This window comes from Coturnix japonica, chromosome 4, assembly GCF_054131305.1.
Source record: "Coturnix japonica strain WE chromosome 4, WE-NBRP24, whole genome shotgun sequence".
Classification (NCBI taxonomy): Eukaryota; Metazoa; Chordata; class Aves; order Galliformes; family Phasianidae; genus Coturnix; species Coturnix japonica.
The window spans coordinates 35,692,768-35,708,574 of NC_140666.1; the positions used below are offsets into that span (position 1 = coordinate 35,692,768).

Below are 15,807 nucleotides of genomic sequence, written 5' to 3' on the forward strand. Positions count from 1 at the left end.
TTAATAAAGGTGAAAAGAAGATCATGTTTCTCCAGTTAGCTTCTTGTCAACTCTGTAGGTCTAGATGATATCAAGATGCTTTAGAGAGAAACAAGCACTCCAGCAAAATAATCAGTAAGATATTTATTTTATCAAAATCTGCACACACAAAGTGATTTAAAACTTCACCACACAGAATAAATACCTAGGTCCTTATGGGTTTGTTTTTCTTTGTTTTCATTTTCTAGGAGTAATAAAGACCTTGGGGCAGGGCATTTCCTCTGGATTAATGACCGGCTGGGGTTAATGGCCAGGAGCTGTTCTTTGGGCCATCAACTTCTCTCAGGCGGTCAATTAATCCCCAGGAAATGCTCCGTGCCTCAATCATTATTGCTTAATTTCAGTGCAAACAAACTACTGTGGCAGATAGCATGCTGTATGCGATCCCTTAAGCACGAGGAACAGAGATCCAGTTAATTTAATCAATTGTTTACACTATGGTCTATTTTCTGTAGCAAGAGGAAATCGCAGATTTCTTGACTCTTATATGAAATCTGTTGGTTGGTCTCATTATAATTTAATAGACTGAACCATTTCTGTGTGAGTTATTTGGTTTGTCACTTATGTTGTCATTGTTATTAATGATAAGCTGGATGGCTATTGCTCACTTTATTTCCTGGCGCAATTTAAATGAATGCCCTAAACATAATTTACAAAATCCATTTACCAATGACACTGTTACTTCATCTTAGATATAAGCTTATTAAATTTTACAAGATACCTCATTTGACACATCCTGACATTTACTGGACAGTTTCAGGAGTGCCACAGAGTTATTAAATTATCAACAGTAAAATACAACATGGACTTTTTCCAGGCTTGTGCTACACAAATATTTACGAGAGCACTGAATTTTGTTATTTCTCTAGTCTACTTGATAATCCCCTGATTAGACGTCCCCATGCTTGGTGGAGCCAAGGAAAAACTGTAAATAGTCAAAGGCAATGCAACCTATTTGTTTTAAATTGCTAGCTTTACAATAGTTTGACTTAAAAATTTTCATCAAACTGGACTCGTTGATTTCTCAGCTTTGGAATTGTCACAAAAGGATTCAAAGCAACTATTAGTTGTAACTGAAAGCTACTTTTACTAAAGCTTTAAATGCTGGAAGCTTCAGCAGCATAGATACTACTAACTGTGGTGCTTATCCTCTGTCTTTCGTGTGAAAAATAGAGTTAAAACTTCAAATGTAGGCAATAGGTGGGTGCCAATGGTCAAAAGCATTTATTCTTTTCTAAATCTTTGAACTAGTATCTGAATTATGAGTAAAGGCAATGCCATGCTGAAATGCGTACTATGAGGTTTAAATTACTGTCTTCATGCACCTGGTGTATTCTTTACAGTTAGATGCACTCACCATGAAATTTCACCATGGCATGCAAAGCGTCCAGAACATCTGTCCCAAAAATATTCACAGCCTTACACCATCGTGCTAGGCACCTCGATGACTACTTCTCTGAATCCAAGAGAGAGATTAGGCTGTAAAGTCAATGGCAGAAAAAGAAGTTAGGTAATAAAAATTCATTCAATAAAAAAACACATAGAACTCTAAGTATGAAGCATATGCAGATATCCAGGTTGCATTTCCTAACAAGTTTATTCACCTCACCTAAGACAGATGAGTTCCTAAAGAGAAGATGCAGAAAACTTTATTATTAAACTCTACTATTGCTATTTGTCTGGAAGGCACTCCAGTGGTGTTCCCTGTGAAGAGCACAGGAAGAAATGCTAACAAACCTGAACTGAAGGTGGTCCATTGCATAATTTATTCTGAAAACATCCTTGCATTTTTTCCAGACATACAGGGTATGTCTGAAGTTGGTTTTTTTTTATGGTTCTACAGTTCACAAGGATGTTTCAACTTATTCTTTTCTTACATATGGGAAAAAATTATCTCCAGAAAGGATTCCCCTATTTGTCCAGATTACAACAGAGTTATTGGAACACACACATTTCTATATAAAAAACAGTCTGATACACATTACATGGAAGAAAGTAGCTAAGTTTAAAAGTTATGGCAGTACTCAAAGCAAAGAGCTTTGCAGGAGCATAAAAAGTACACAACATTTTTTTTTATTTTTTGTAAAAAGCACCAAATATATTTCAAATATGACATTTTAATCTAAAAAATATGATCAACTGGCTGAGTAAAGTCACCCAGGTCATACTAAGCATACAGATGTCAGGTATTGGAAAACACTATTGTACTTTGATTCTCTGAACAAGAATTTCCAGCCTTTTCCTGCATGGTTTTGCTTTCAAGTATAAGCAGACCACATTCATTAAAACCATATGCTACTGTCTCTCAGCTCCATTTCAGTTATCAATATCATGTTTGAATGATTCAAAATATTTTAATAAAAATTTGACTGTGTTTGTGCTCAGATCAGGTGAGGATGGGTTGAGATGCCAAATTCCATAGGTGTTCTTGCAAAGAGAAAAGAAAAATCCAGACAATTCAAACTGTGCTCTCCTCATTTCTTTAAAAGTTTTTAAATTACTTGTGCATTCCGGAGCAAAAAGCAAACAAACAAGAACACTAACAAGCCCAAACAAAAGCTAAAACCCAAGGTAATAAGAAAAAATGCCATCTGACAACACACCCTGGGGAATTTTTGTCAGTTGGATGGAGTACTAGTCATGATTTTACTCTGTTTTCTTCTGCTGTGGGAGGCCTGGAGAAAACTACAGAGTACACTGACTTTGTCATTGCTTCACTAGTCCATGCTGTTCTAAGTGGGTCTATTTTCTGCTTCCTGCGTGTTACTCCAGTGGCTGAAATGGAGGTGGTCCAGAAAATCACATGCTCAACATCTGGATGCTCAGTTTGCAGCTCAAGTGAATTCACACGTTCTGATATCTACTAGGCTCCAGGGTTGATGTCAAAGTTCAGAAATCATGGCCCCAATTTAGGTTACTATCATTTTGGAAGCTTCAATGGATTAGTGTTCTACATTTCCTTTGTTTAGGCAGATACATATGGTACAGTACTTGGCATTAATCCGATGTGCTGCATTTTGATCTTTCAATTTCTCAGATTTCTTATGATTTACCAGGTAACAGCTGCAATATTATTCTCAAACATTCCATTGCTGGCAGTTTATAGATATGACTGTAGCCTGTTTAGATCTCATTACTTTCCTATTTACTGATTTTTCCTCTTACTGTTGTTGCATCTCTAAAGAGCAGGTTTTTTCCCTTCTGTCACAGATGGCTTTATTGAGAATCACTCCATTTCTTTTTATATTAGCGTTTCTTCTTTATAAAGATTAGCTGCATGCACAAGAAGCTACTGACCTCCAGCAGCACCATGAATCACTGGATTTTTTTCTGCTTCATGGTGAACACTTGCATCTATAACAGAACAGCTCTATGGAGAGCCAGTATCGGTGGATATGATAACAGCTGAGCCCTGACACTACTGGAATAAACATTAAAAATACCTGTTTTACTAAAACAGGCTAAAACTTCATTTCAGAACTGTAATAAAAACAGGGCAAGGATGGGCTGAAGATATATTTTTTGGTGAGGAAACATGAAAGTTTGTCCTAAAAGTTCTAATTCTTCAAATAGCATGTCTCATTCACCTCTCCTTTTCCCACCCTCAACAAAATTATACCTAATGGATCTTTCACTGAGATTATGTGTAGATGGATATTTTAACAACAAGTTATATCCGGGGTTCTTTCTATTTAGTTTTGTCTATTTTTAAAGCAAAGCCATTCAACTGAGACAAGGATAAACAGGCAGTAGCAAGAGTAAATTTTGTGATTCTGTGAGACAGAGGAATATTCCTAAAAATTTTACAAGGTTACAGTGCTTATAAAAATCCTCTCTTAGATACATACAAAGATACTCTATATTCATTTGCTTTAGATCTCAAGATATTTAAATATATCAAACTGAATAGGAATGCAACACACTTAAAAAAGTAATACAATTTTAAAGGAAACAGTCTGTTTCAGTCTTCTTTGGGTCTCATTTTTGACAAATCACTTTGAAATCATCAGATGTCTCCATATCCTCCAAAAAAATACTGAAAAATATTACACTGATAGAGCTATACTGACAGGTTCCAGAATTTGGCACATAGCACTGTTAATGCACAGACTTTTGTCTCATGAGTCACAAAATTTTTTGTCAGTAATACGTTCCTAATCCCTCTGCATTCCTATCTACCAAATCACAGTTAAATACTGTTATAAAACAGATCATACCCACAGAGACACAAACTCAGAAGTTTCAGAAGAAACACATCTGATGCAATTGCAAACAAGTATTCTGTATGACCACCTCTGTATTTAGATGTGACCCAAACTAAATTGCCTGGAAGTCTAGATGTAGAAGAATGTACAACAAATTGTAAGCACTTTAAAAGTCACAAATTATATTTTGTAAGCAAGAACAATTTGAAAGAAACAGTTTTTTGTTTTTTTTTTTTTGTTTTTTTTTTTAAGAAAAGTTGAATTACTTTCCATTATTTCACTGTTTTCTGGCCACTCTAGCATCTATGAAAAATGGTGATGATTCTTGTTTTATTTTCCTATAGTTCTACCAGCTGTGACATCCTTTTTCCAGATATAAATTTTGCCCAGGCTGACAAAGTGAACTATGATATTTGTTCAAGGATTTACAAACTGAAGAGAAAGGATGCCTTAGCTGTAGAGCTGGTCCATATATGTACCACCTATCTGGGCAGCCTGCATGCTGCTGACCCAATACCAATTAGCCTTCTTGGGCTCTTCACACACATAATACTTAACACCTATGCAAAGATTTCTTGTTCAGAAAGTGACAGGTAGAGGTATCAGTAATGTTGAAAACAGTGCTTGGCAAAATTCCAATGATCCTCATAGAACTGTTCCCATGCGGGAATTTTATTTTGTTACTCTGTGTTATTTAAACGTTTTCAGAGGTTTCCATTCTCTCAGGGTGTAAACACTAATAACATGACCTCACTGAAATGGAGTAAAGAAGAAAAAGGCAACGCTGTTCTCCCTGGGACAAAGGACCTTTCCTCAGCTGCTCATTTACTGGCCCTGGACACAAAGTCCACCAGCTACTCTGTAACCACATTTAGATGGAACAGAGTTTAGTATTTCCTAGTCACAAGATGACACAGTAAATTCCCATTTATTTAGAGAGCCCTTATGGCTTAGGTATGACTTCTTGAGGGATTTTCTCTGGATGAAAGGAAGAATTCCTAAAATAGAAGGCATACTGTCTCACATGCCATGCTTTCAGGGTGTGGCTGCTTACTTGGAAACCTTCACTTCTCAGATTAACTCAGATGATTTATATAGTGCTGAAGACATAGCTGTCTAAATAAGAGAGGAGAAGTAAAATCACATTGTAAGGCCACCGTGATGGTTAAAAGAGTGGCCGAATTCAAACTCCTACAACGTTGCCCTATTTACCACGTAAAACCTGACACATTCACATACTGTGTGACAGCCAACCTCTTTCTAAAGGTTTCTGTTCTGTTGGGGTTTTTGGATGTTTTTAAAACTTCACCTACCATCTCTTCAGGAAAGCTATGCTGTAGTTTGTAATTCTTCAGATCACATTCTTTTTTTGGTGTGTGTTTGAAAAAGAAGTGATTACAACAACTGCAAGGGACCATTCTCAGTAACAAGTATCCCAGGTCCCACTCTCAATAGTCTTCCATATCCAGAAGCTAAAACTGTGTCTAAGACACATCTGATACTTGCAGATCTTAACACTGTAGTAACTGTAGTGCACAAAGAAAGCTGACAGTTATGTTGCTCATTGTAATTCTGGGCTACTTTCAAAAATAAATGGGTGGCTTATCTGCTCTCGCTTTCAAGTCAAGTGGAATTTTAAAAGCTCATGGAATTTACATTTCTAGGTTTAACTCTTGCCTAAGGATCAAATCACTCTTACATAGAAGGATGCGCTACTAAATGCAGGAGAAAAATATGCAATGTCACTGGCAGTGCTTCTTTAATTTCCTCCTCTCTTTACTAGTTCAAGTAAATGCCCAGCTATCAGAAAAATGGCAACTCATTGCTAGATAGCAGCATCTGATGAAGACAAAAATACAGCTGATGAGACCAGGATTTCTTGACACGCCATTAAAGAAAACCTTTCCTTGTGACATGTCATGAAGCATCTGCTGCACTGTATGGTGCTAAGTGGAGGCTAATGACCCTGTAGCTCTCCTGGCAAGTTCTCCTTGACAACAAAGTGTAAATGGCTCTTTAACAGTCAACCCCTATTGAAATCAACCTACTAAAATCTGCAAATAGTACTGGGGCCTTCATTAGCACATCATCTTATCACTTTGGGAGCGCAGCAAAGGGCCTAAGTTAGTTGCAAAATGATTTACGTAGGCTCTGCAAGTGAACAGTAACTCAAAATTCCCTCAGTTCCATGGTTGACTTTAAGAAGGCTAGTAGGTGCAGCACATTTTGGATGATGTACAGTAGTAAATGAATCAGAATGAGGAAAGTTTAGCAAATTAGGAGGCAGAGAAAGGTTTAGCTTGAGGAGAATAAACAGAACAGTGCAAAATAAGGAGAAGTCAGACTCTTTTAGGTTGCACCAAGAAAAAAGAAGTGCCAAAAGATCTAGAAAAAACAATGGAAGTACAAAAAACAAGACATTATATAGGTGTCTTTGAATTTCCTTAAATATAAAGGCAAGAACACAGAGAGCTTTCCAGAGACCAAAACAGAAACTAAATAATTTTACTCAGTTGTTGGATGTGAAAATAAGCAGCAGGATTTCTAACTTAATTTCAGATTTGCCATTATGTTGATTAGCAACCTTTTTGTAGACATTTTCTTCAGGTAAACACTCAAATGGGAATTCAGAATCATCTAGTAGATATTACAACTTCTCTTTTGTATGATGACTTAAAGATGAAAAGTCCTGTTTCAGAAGACTGTGAATGCAGAAAGTATGTTCTATTTTGAAGAGTTTATAGAGGGAAAAAAAAAAATACACTCCACACACAATCCCATGCCCCCAGTAAGAGAAAGAGTGACAAACTAGTGTGAGTCCAGAGGAAGACCATTAAACTAGGTTGTCTGAAGAACGAGGCTAGGAATCAACTTTGCTAAGATAAGTCATGGAATTTCTAACTGGAGCTTTGGATTTGCTGGTATGCAGCAATATAGAAGACAGACAGGTTCTCTGAAGAACTGCAGAGAGAAAAAACAAGGATCATGAGAATATGACTGCATGTAAGTCTAATAATACTAGAAAGAAAAGCAGCTATGTAGGGAACAGGCTGCTTAGAGACTGTAATGTCTGTCCTCAGAGCTCTCCCAGGTAAGGCATGGAAAGTTGGCCCTGTCTAGACCAACTTGTCAGGCAACACTCAGATCTCAGATGCTCTACAATCCTGTGCACATATACCCTGGTACTAAATTTTGATGCATATATCCCAAGAAAATCAGACTGGCTATAAAAACCACACAATTTTTACTGACTCACCATAATATCCTTCACTATTACTATTTTGCCATTGTTAGCTATCACAAAAGACAACTCAACATTTACTGCTCTCTCATTTTTCCTTAGCCCCTGCTGTACAGTTATAATTTTACAATTATAATGCCACTGGATAAGCAGAGGTTATGGAAAAGAGAGAGAATAAATTATAAATGCTCTCCGATGTTGAGGCTTGCTGCAAAACTTCACACAGGAGCAATCTCCAGAAAGAAATATTGCCTTAGTGTTGGTCAGCCCTGAAATGAGATCTAGGAGAGGTGGAGCTTGGCTCCACCTCTTCCGGTAGCACAGCTGAATTACCTTCACCTGTGCTCCCACAGCCGACTAATCACTTGTTTCAGGTGGTTAATAAGAGGTTCAAGCTGTGATCAACAGTTTCCCATACAGCCCCTTAAAGTGTCCTTTAAGGCATTACAGCTATTAGTATGTAAATCTAAAGCAGATGCGACCTTAAATTAGAACTTCAGAGACATCCATCTGAACTTGTGTAAAAGCTATATCAAGAGCCAAACCTTACCAAGTAGGTGTATTACTAGACACCCTAAGCTCTTAATAGCCTGAATTTATGAGGAGCTTATTCTGTAAATGTTTTAAAAGAAATGGTTTGCCCAGCTACTCTAGGAAGTGTAGGAAGATGAAACCTTAGCATCACTAAATTGAGGGGAATTTTCTCATTTAATTGACAACAAAATTAAAATTCTCTAAGTTTGTTTATCTTATTCAGCCATCGTCTTCATACCAATGTCATCTGGATGAGAAAGGCACATGGGACTTGGAGCTATCTTTGGAAAACATCCTGTGGACTTTTTAAGAATCTTTGGAAGAATCCTGCTTTAAATCTCTGTGTACATTTGTGAAATAGGTTTAGAAATGTATGTATAGGATCACAAATTATTTTAGTCTTTACAACAGCTAATGAATTTAAAGAATGCAAGTCATAAATGCACAATTTTATTTAGACATTAATCCAGTTTAGGAAGTGCATTAGTTTGCATGTTACAATATTGTGTGGATTTCATTTCACAGTATGAGGTTTCCTTAAAGGCACAAGGATGGACTACAGTTGAACCAAAGTGTAAAGTGTACAAACTGAAGCCTCTGGAAAACATTGCTATGATGAGGATGCAGTGTTCTCACTATCTACAGTAGTTAGAATGGTCCTGGAGATATAAGCAACCATGCAATGTTGCTACTGAAAACTTAACTGAAGAGACTACCTTGAAAGCTGTGACAGTCACTGCTGGGTATAACAATGCAGTAAAAGGTAGTATGGGACACTGTTCCACTGTTTAGCAATTTCTTATTTACTCAGACTAACAGGTTTGTTACAACAGAAAAGGGAGACACTGAAACTTTATCACGGTGTACGCCACAACTACACAATGTTTTTTACCTTCAAGGAAAAGCAGACTGAGACTGCAGGTACACCCATTTGCATGCCTCTTTGCAGGGTAAGATCTTTAAATTCCAGTGAAATCAGTTTGAATTACTCAATTTAAATTAAAACTTATGTTTTTTAACTATAGCCATTCCATGACACATGTTGAGCTTCTTCAAATGCTGCACCACACACTGTTTTTACTATCATATTAAATGCGCAAGGCAGTGAACCTTTAAAATATGCATTTATCCGTAAATTTGAAAGAGACATCTTCACATATTTAAATTGACACTAACATTACTTGTTTTTTTGTTTTTTTATTTATTTATTTTTTCTGGATAAGATGGCAAGGTAGATGATAAACACTTGTAAAAATCTCTTTTAAAAGCTCAGTAAGTATTTTGGATTTATTGCATTTAGTATAGCCTACATTGCAGAAGGACATGTTTTAAGCACTGTAAAACTACTCTTAGCCAATTCAGTATTATCAACTACTGCTTTTTTTTTTTTTTTTTTTTTGTGAGTAAGCACTGTAAACGTGTAAGTTATATCCTTAGTTACTAACAGTTTTAAAATATTTGTCCAAAAAAGCCTGGTTTCATGGCACTTGAAGAATTCATTAGAATATACAGAATCCAGTAAAAACAGATGGGAGTTAACAAAGATTTGGAGAAGACTTAAGCCAGGAAAAAGATATTCATCACTGAATATCATTTTAGGATGAAGAAACAGACAGCAATTCCGTGTTTATGAGAACATTCTTCCAGTCATGTCTTTCTGAGAAAGAGCAGAGTTTTTACTAAATGATTTTCAAATATTTTGGTTATCCAGTAGGAAGCCATTAATGAACAAAGATGGTAAATTATAGTATCTTCACGCTCCACTGGTCTTACAGACTGACTTTTGGCTGAGATAGACTCTGTGCTTCTTTCTAGCATGGAATCCCTTGGCTGACCCAGGAGACTCAAACATTCAACTCACAACTTAAAGATGATAACATGAAAGACACACAGATTGTCCTCATATTTTATCTCGCTCTCAATCTGAGCATTCCCTCAACTGAGTTAACACCTTCTGTAAAGAATACCTGCTACAGGAACTTTAGAGATACGGATGTGTTCAGATATGCAAAAAAAAAGAAGAAAAAAAAAAAAGAAGGAAAAAAAAAAAAAAAAAAAGGTTGTTGCTTCCAACATCATTGTCAGTTCCTCAGTTTCTACTTCCCTATTTAGGAGATTTATGAAAGTACCTTGATTTTCACAGGTTTCTGCACAAAGTGAGTTGCTCTGTGTTTGCACTTCTGAAACTGCCAAGAACAGCCAGAAACAAAAAGCATTCAATTGCAGATAGTATGTTTCTTGAAGATGACACACTGCAGACAACCTAAGATTTGTCACTCTACCACCAGATATTACTGTGTGATTTATCATAATTTATATGGAAAAATATTTTCTTTGAAATCAGGAACTGGGGAATATCCCCGAAAAATACTCATGACAAAATCATTAACACCCTATAAAAATAAATCAATAAATGAACAGTAGTGTTCTCTCACTAGGTTGAACCAAATAATTACCTGCCAGCATTCCCCACAGTTTACAGGGATTGGAGAGAGAATTACAGAGGTAAAAATAAGGCTAGCCTGTAGATGAGTGGAGCAATGATACTGAAAATTCACCACGTACTGGTTATGACAAAATAAAAGGCTCTAATAGAACTTCTAACCAAAAATGGTGAGGAAGAAATATGTAACTTCATGAAAACATATGATATTCCAATGGCTAAGGTTCTTGCTTAGCACATAAAACATCAAAGTTCTCACAGGCATTTGAACTAGAGTGATTCATGCTGCAGACAGGTTTCCCAGCAGCCTGGCAGTCTGAGGGTATCTGTCTTATGGTCTGTTATTTATTACTACACTACTGGTAACTTGCTGACTACTGTAGTCATTCAGTGACTAAGAAACTACAGTATTCAGTCAGCAGAGACTCTTACAGCACCAGAGAGCACAGTGAAATCGTTGAACATATATATTTTTTTCCTTAGAATCTGAGGTACTGATTCAATGTGTGCTGGAACCCTTTCATACCCTTTTTTTCTATTTTTTTTCTTTTTTTTCCTTTTTTTTTCTTTTTTTTTTTTTTTTTTTTTTTTTTTTTTTTTTTTTTTTTTTCTTTTTACAACAAATTATAACTGTACTATGATACAAGAATAGCCAGGCTAACTAAAAGAAGCTGGTTTGGATAACAGCAACAACCTAGACTTGAAAGTATGGACCCTTTCCTCCATATTTACCCTCCCAAGACACTGAACAAGAAACATTTCTCTCTAATAATCTCAACACTTTATAGGACAGGAAGCCATTTCCCATCAAGTCCTAGTTTACTTAGATAAGAGTGCTGGAAGCTCCCCTCACTTATGGTTAATTACAAATATCTACATCCTTTTACCTTGAAGTGATACTTTCATAACATCTTTGAAGAGACAGTCATTCACTCAGAGATCTTGCCTGACTCAATTGCTTACCATCTGTAATAATCCCTCATTTAACAAAGCAAACAACCCAGCAAGATTAATTCTCAGTCTCTGACAGCTGTCCTTTCTTTGCTGGGTGTTCAGCAGTGCAAACTCAGAGCAGACTCCTGGACAAATCTGCTCCATTGCTTGAAGTCATACGCTTCATCTGCTGGGTCTCTGAAGCAACACACTTTAGCATCAGTGGGTAGACAGTTGGCAGCAAGAATGAAAATACAAATTTCCTTGCAGCTTTGCAAAGAGAGGTCATACTCTTTAAAACATAGTGCTGAACAGCAGAAATGGGAAATAACCATCTTTCAGAGGCAGACAGGGAATGCTGCACAGGTCCAGAGTATAACTGCATTAAGCAAAAGTATATCTTACATAGTTACTTCAGATTGTTCCCTTTGGAAGTGAGAGGAACTAAGGTGCTTGTAGGAAAAAGAATTCATCATAACCATGATCTTTTCAGATTTTTAAGTTATATCATTTAGTAAAAGGTTAAATACCTGGTACAGCTGCTTACTGTGCCAAAGAAGAATTAAAAAAAAAAAAAAGCTGGAACACACTCTGAATGGTACAATATAAATATCTAGTGGTGAGATTAATGCAACAGTTATTCATGACGTTTTGCTTTTTAAATCTTATTTTTAAAATCTTGTAATTGAATAGTCTTCTTTAGCTCCTTAGTATTATATTCAGTCATAAGCTTAGGTGGAGGGAAAACAGAAGTTATACTAATTTAAGTAAAGCTATGCTAACTGACAGTAGCAGAAATATGTAGACTCATAGTTTTTTCATCTGTCTTGCAGTTACAACCTGGTTTCAACATGGCAAAAGATTAAAAGGGAGTTAGCCAAGATTTTGGCTGCTGGTTCTTTGTGATCTCTCTCGGAATGCTGTATGAAAAACACCTGCAACGTTTCTAACTTGTCACAGTATTAGCAATTTTCACGGGCTTTAACACTAAAGGGTTAAGCGGAAACCATTTTGGTGGCTTTGAACAGTGATAAATTCTGATGAAATGTATCTCACCCCTGCAGACTTAATCTTTTTCAGGCATGCACTGGATAACCTCCAGGAAGACCAGCACTCTGCTCAAATACTGGAAGAAGAGGGAAAAATTGTGGATGACAGTCTCTAGTTGAGAGACAAACCTCACCAATTTTCTTTGAAAAACACCTTTGTATGGTAACCAAATAAAAACGTTTTAATCATAGGCTTGTCACAGCACCACGTAAAACAAATTTCCACTTTTTGTGTTAATGCATGAAAAATTTGCAATCAAGAATCACCTCACATTTGAACGAGCAATTTGAGACCATGCTCCATCAGAAGACAGAAGTCACAGATTCTGGGGGGGAAGCAGATTCTTTTAGCAGCAAACAGAAAAATGAAAAGGCTTTTCATTCTTAAAATGCTTCTAAATAACTACTCCTATCCTAATGTGTTCCAATCCTTTCTGCCCTCAGAAGCCCCAAATGTCACTTTTGCAATTAACACAGTAGCAAAGCAAACTCACTTTGTGTTGGAAACTGCTTCCCTCGCAGAAATCTCAGGCTGACAGTTTCAATAGAGAAGCACTTTAAATTAGAAACTTTTTGCTCATGAATAGTGGAGAGATTATGTACTAACTTAAAAAATCTGGACAGCCAGCAACTGGACTGACAGGAGTGGCTCTTGCACCTTCCATCTTGTCCTTTTTTACTTCACATGAATAAAAATAAAACCAGGATAAATTACAATACAGCAAGTTGAAGCTCAATATTACAAATATTTGCATTTTAGTAACAAAGTCAGGATTTTGCACAACATAATCAAAGAATAATAGTTGTACAATAAGGCAAGCAATGCTGTGAGACAACATGTAAGTAATAAACTACCTGTGGAAGTACTCAATTTTATTACTTCCACAGTACAAAGTTTCTAAAAGATATTCACATTATTTGGCAGTAATGACAGGCTAATATAACGTCCAGGTTCTATGATACCTAAACTATGATTGCCATCTTTTTATGGAACGCTTGCAGGTGAAATAAGCTAATCTTCATTAGTCCAGATTTAGCTTGCTTACTCTTTCCACTTAGTATGAAACCCACAAAGTCAATGAAGTTGTTTCCAAAAGACAAAAATGTCATGCTGGCAATTACTAGTTGCATTGTAAGAACATCTTTCAAAAGACTCTGTAACAGAAATTCCACAAACCATTTGCAAGTAAAAAAGCCAACAGATGTGTTTTTCTGCTACTTTGTACATCACATAATGCTACTGCATGTTTGCTAAAGTATACTGTAGGTATTGCTAAAGTATAACAAAGAAGTTTGGATGAAAGACAATCACCTAAACCTTTGTATTACCTGAGCTGGCACTGTAAAAGAAAAATAATTAAAAAAAAACTGTGTGTAAAACAGACGTTGTTTCCAGGTTTTCAGAGAATCTGGATAGCTGAAAAAAAACAAGCAAAATTCACACTTCTCCACACTTTCCAATGTCAGTTGGAAGTGGAAATATCAAATAGCTGCGAGAGAGTCTATCTCAGTGACATCTGTGACATGTCTGAAGCCAGAATTCTCATGAAACACTTTGATGCAAAAATTCCAGAGCAAAAGGTTAGAAGTTCAAGTAAGCAACCGTTTTCCCCCTCCAACTCTGGAATTACAGGAATAACCAAAACTATTCTGTAAGCATTTTTTTCCTCTGTGCTCAAGAGTAATATAATCAGAATAATAATTAAAAAGCAGCTAAAATTGCCAAGTGGATACAGTGGGAGTGATGTTTGTTGCAAATCATTAACACTCTTTGGCAAATACATACGCAATATCAATAATTGCCACATGGTGCCCTGAATTATTCTGAAAACCCTTTTCAGCTGAAAACCCTGTCAGCTACATTTGACATGTAATGAGCACTCTGGTCATCTAACTTTTATTTAATTAATTTTGGGAAATGTGTAATTTAAGCATACACATTGCCCATAAGTTGCAGACTTTCCATTATTTAATACTAAAATTTACATTTACATTAGGAACCCAAAAAACGTCATACTGATTCAGATCCATGGTCCTTTTTGTCTGCTATACTGAACAGTGACAACAGCAGTTGCTAACCAGGAATATATAAGCCTGATCTCTATCTGGGGCTATTTCCCTCATAATCTAACAAATAAATGCCTCATTTTATTTAGTAACTGTTAATGGACCAGACACTTATAGATTTCTTTAAACACTTTTTAACTCACTGTCACTATCTCCACAACCTTTTGCGGCAATATATGCCAAAATTAGTCATATGTCTTGTAAGAAAGTATTATCTGTTCTAAATGGATGTCCTATTAATTTCTATAAGTGCCTTATAATTCTAACACTGCCATATTAGCACATAATTAAAATTTTTATTCACCGCCTTCATGTCTTAGTAAAACTTGAACATAACCTTTCCCAGCCTTCTCTTTTTCCACATGAAGCATCCTAGCTGTTTCAGTTGCCCTCCATAAGGCAGACATTCCTTTCACTTTATCATTTAGCTGCCCTCCTATAAACAGAATCACAGAGTTATCAAGGTTGGAAAAGACCTAGAAGATCACCAGTACTTCCCAGTTAAATCATATCCCCCATCACAACATCCAAACGTTTCTTGAACACTCCCATGGTTGGTGACTCCAACACTTCCTTCTTTACCTTCTTTATCTCCACTATAACTTGTTGAGATGCAGAGTTCAGAAGCACACAGTACTCAGCATGTGGGCACATCAGGATTTTACCTTATTTTTCAGTACCCTTCATGATAATGGCAGAGATTTATTGACTTTTTTTGAGCTGTTGCTACATGCTGAGATATGATGATTTCAGGGAACTCCTCACATCCAACTGTCAGTTCTGAATAATATTTAACTTACACTATTGTATTTAAAATGTTAGTTACTTAGGACTTAGAATTCCTCGGACTAGTATTCATGAGCACAGATTTGCGTAAAAAGTCTATACTGATTTTTGTTCTGCTTTTTATGTTTCAAGAATGAACTGTGTAGAAATGTTCAACAACTCCAAAGAAATAACAATGAAAGGCCATTGCTTTTCTTTTATCAAAAGAGTAGGAGCCTCCACTAAGATGACTGCTGTAGGTATCTCAGCTCATCAAAAGCAGACTAAGCAATATTTCAGCACACATATTTTTTTATTGTGGGACTTGAGAAAAAATCCTACAAATCATGATAAAGTATTACACTTGAACCCAACAGATCAGGTCAAAGATGTAGTTTCAGGCTGCGAGTATTATCATTCATGGGCTAATTGAGACTCTTAATGTTATTTGACTAGTTTTTCTGTGGTTGACTCTTTCCGTGGTTGACTTTTATGGATTGCACATTTCCCCTCCAGTTTCAGTCTTGGCAG

The 15,807-nt window shown here is 36.3% G+C and overlaps 1 protein-coding gene across 13 annotated transcripts in view; it reads right to left on the reverse strand.

Moving 5' to 3' along the window:
- Positions 1–15,807, reverse strand: part of LOC146761029 (uncharacterized) — a 169,970-nt gene that overhangs the window by 105,674 nt on the left and 48,489 nt on the right. For 12 of the 13 annotated variants that reach the window (XR_014945762.1, XR_014945763.1, XM_085546493.1 and 9 more), the window contains exon 2: positions 1,397–1,518. The exons of the other annotated variant lie outside the window; for it this stretch is intronic. The gene's annotated coding sequence lies outside the window, so the exon portion shown is untranslated. The remainder of the gene's footprint in view (positions 1–1,396; positions 1,519–15,807) is intronic. 13 annotated transcript variants of the gene reach the window in all.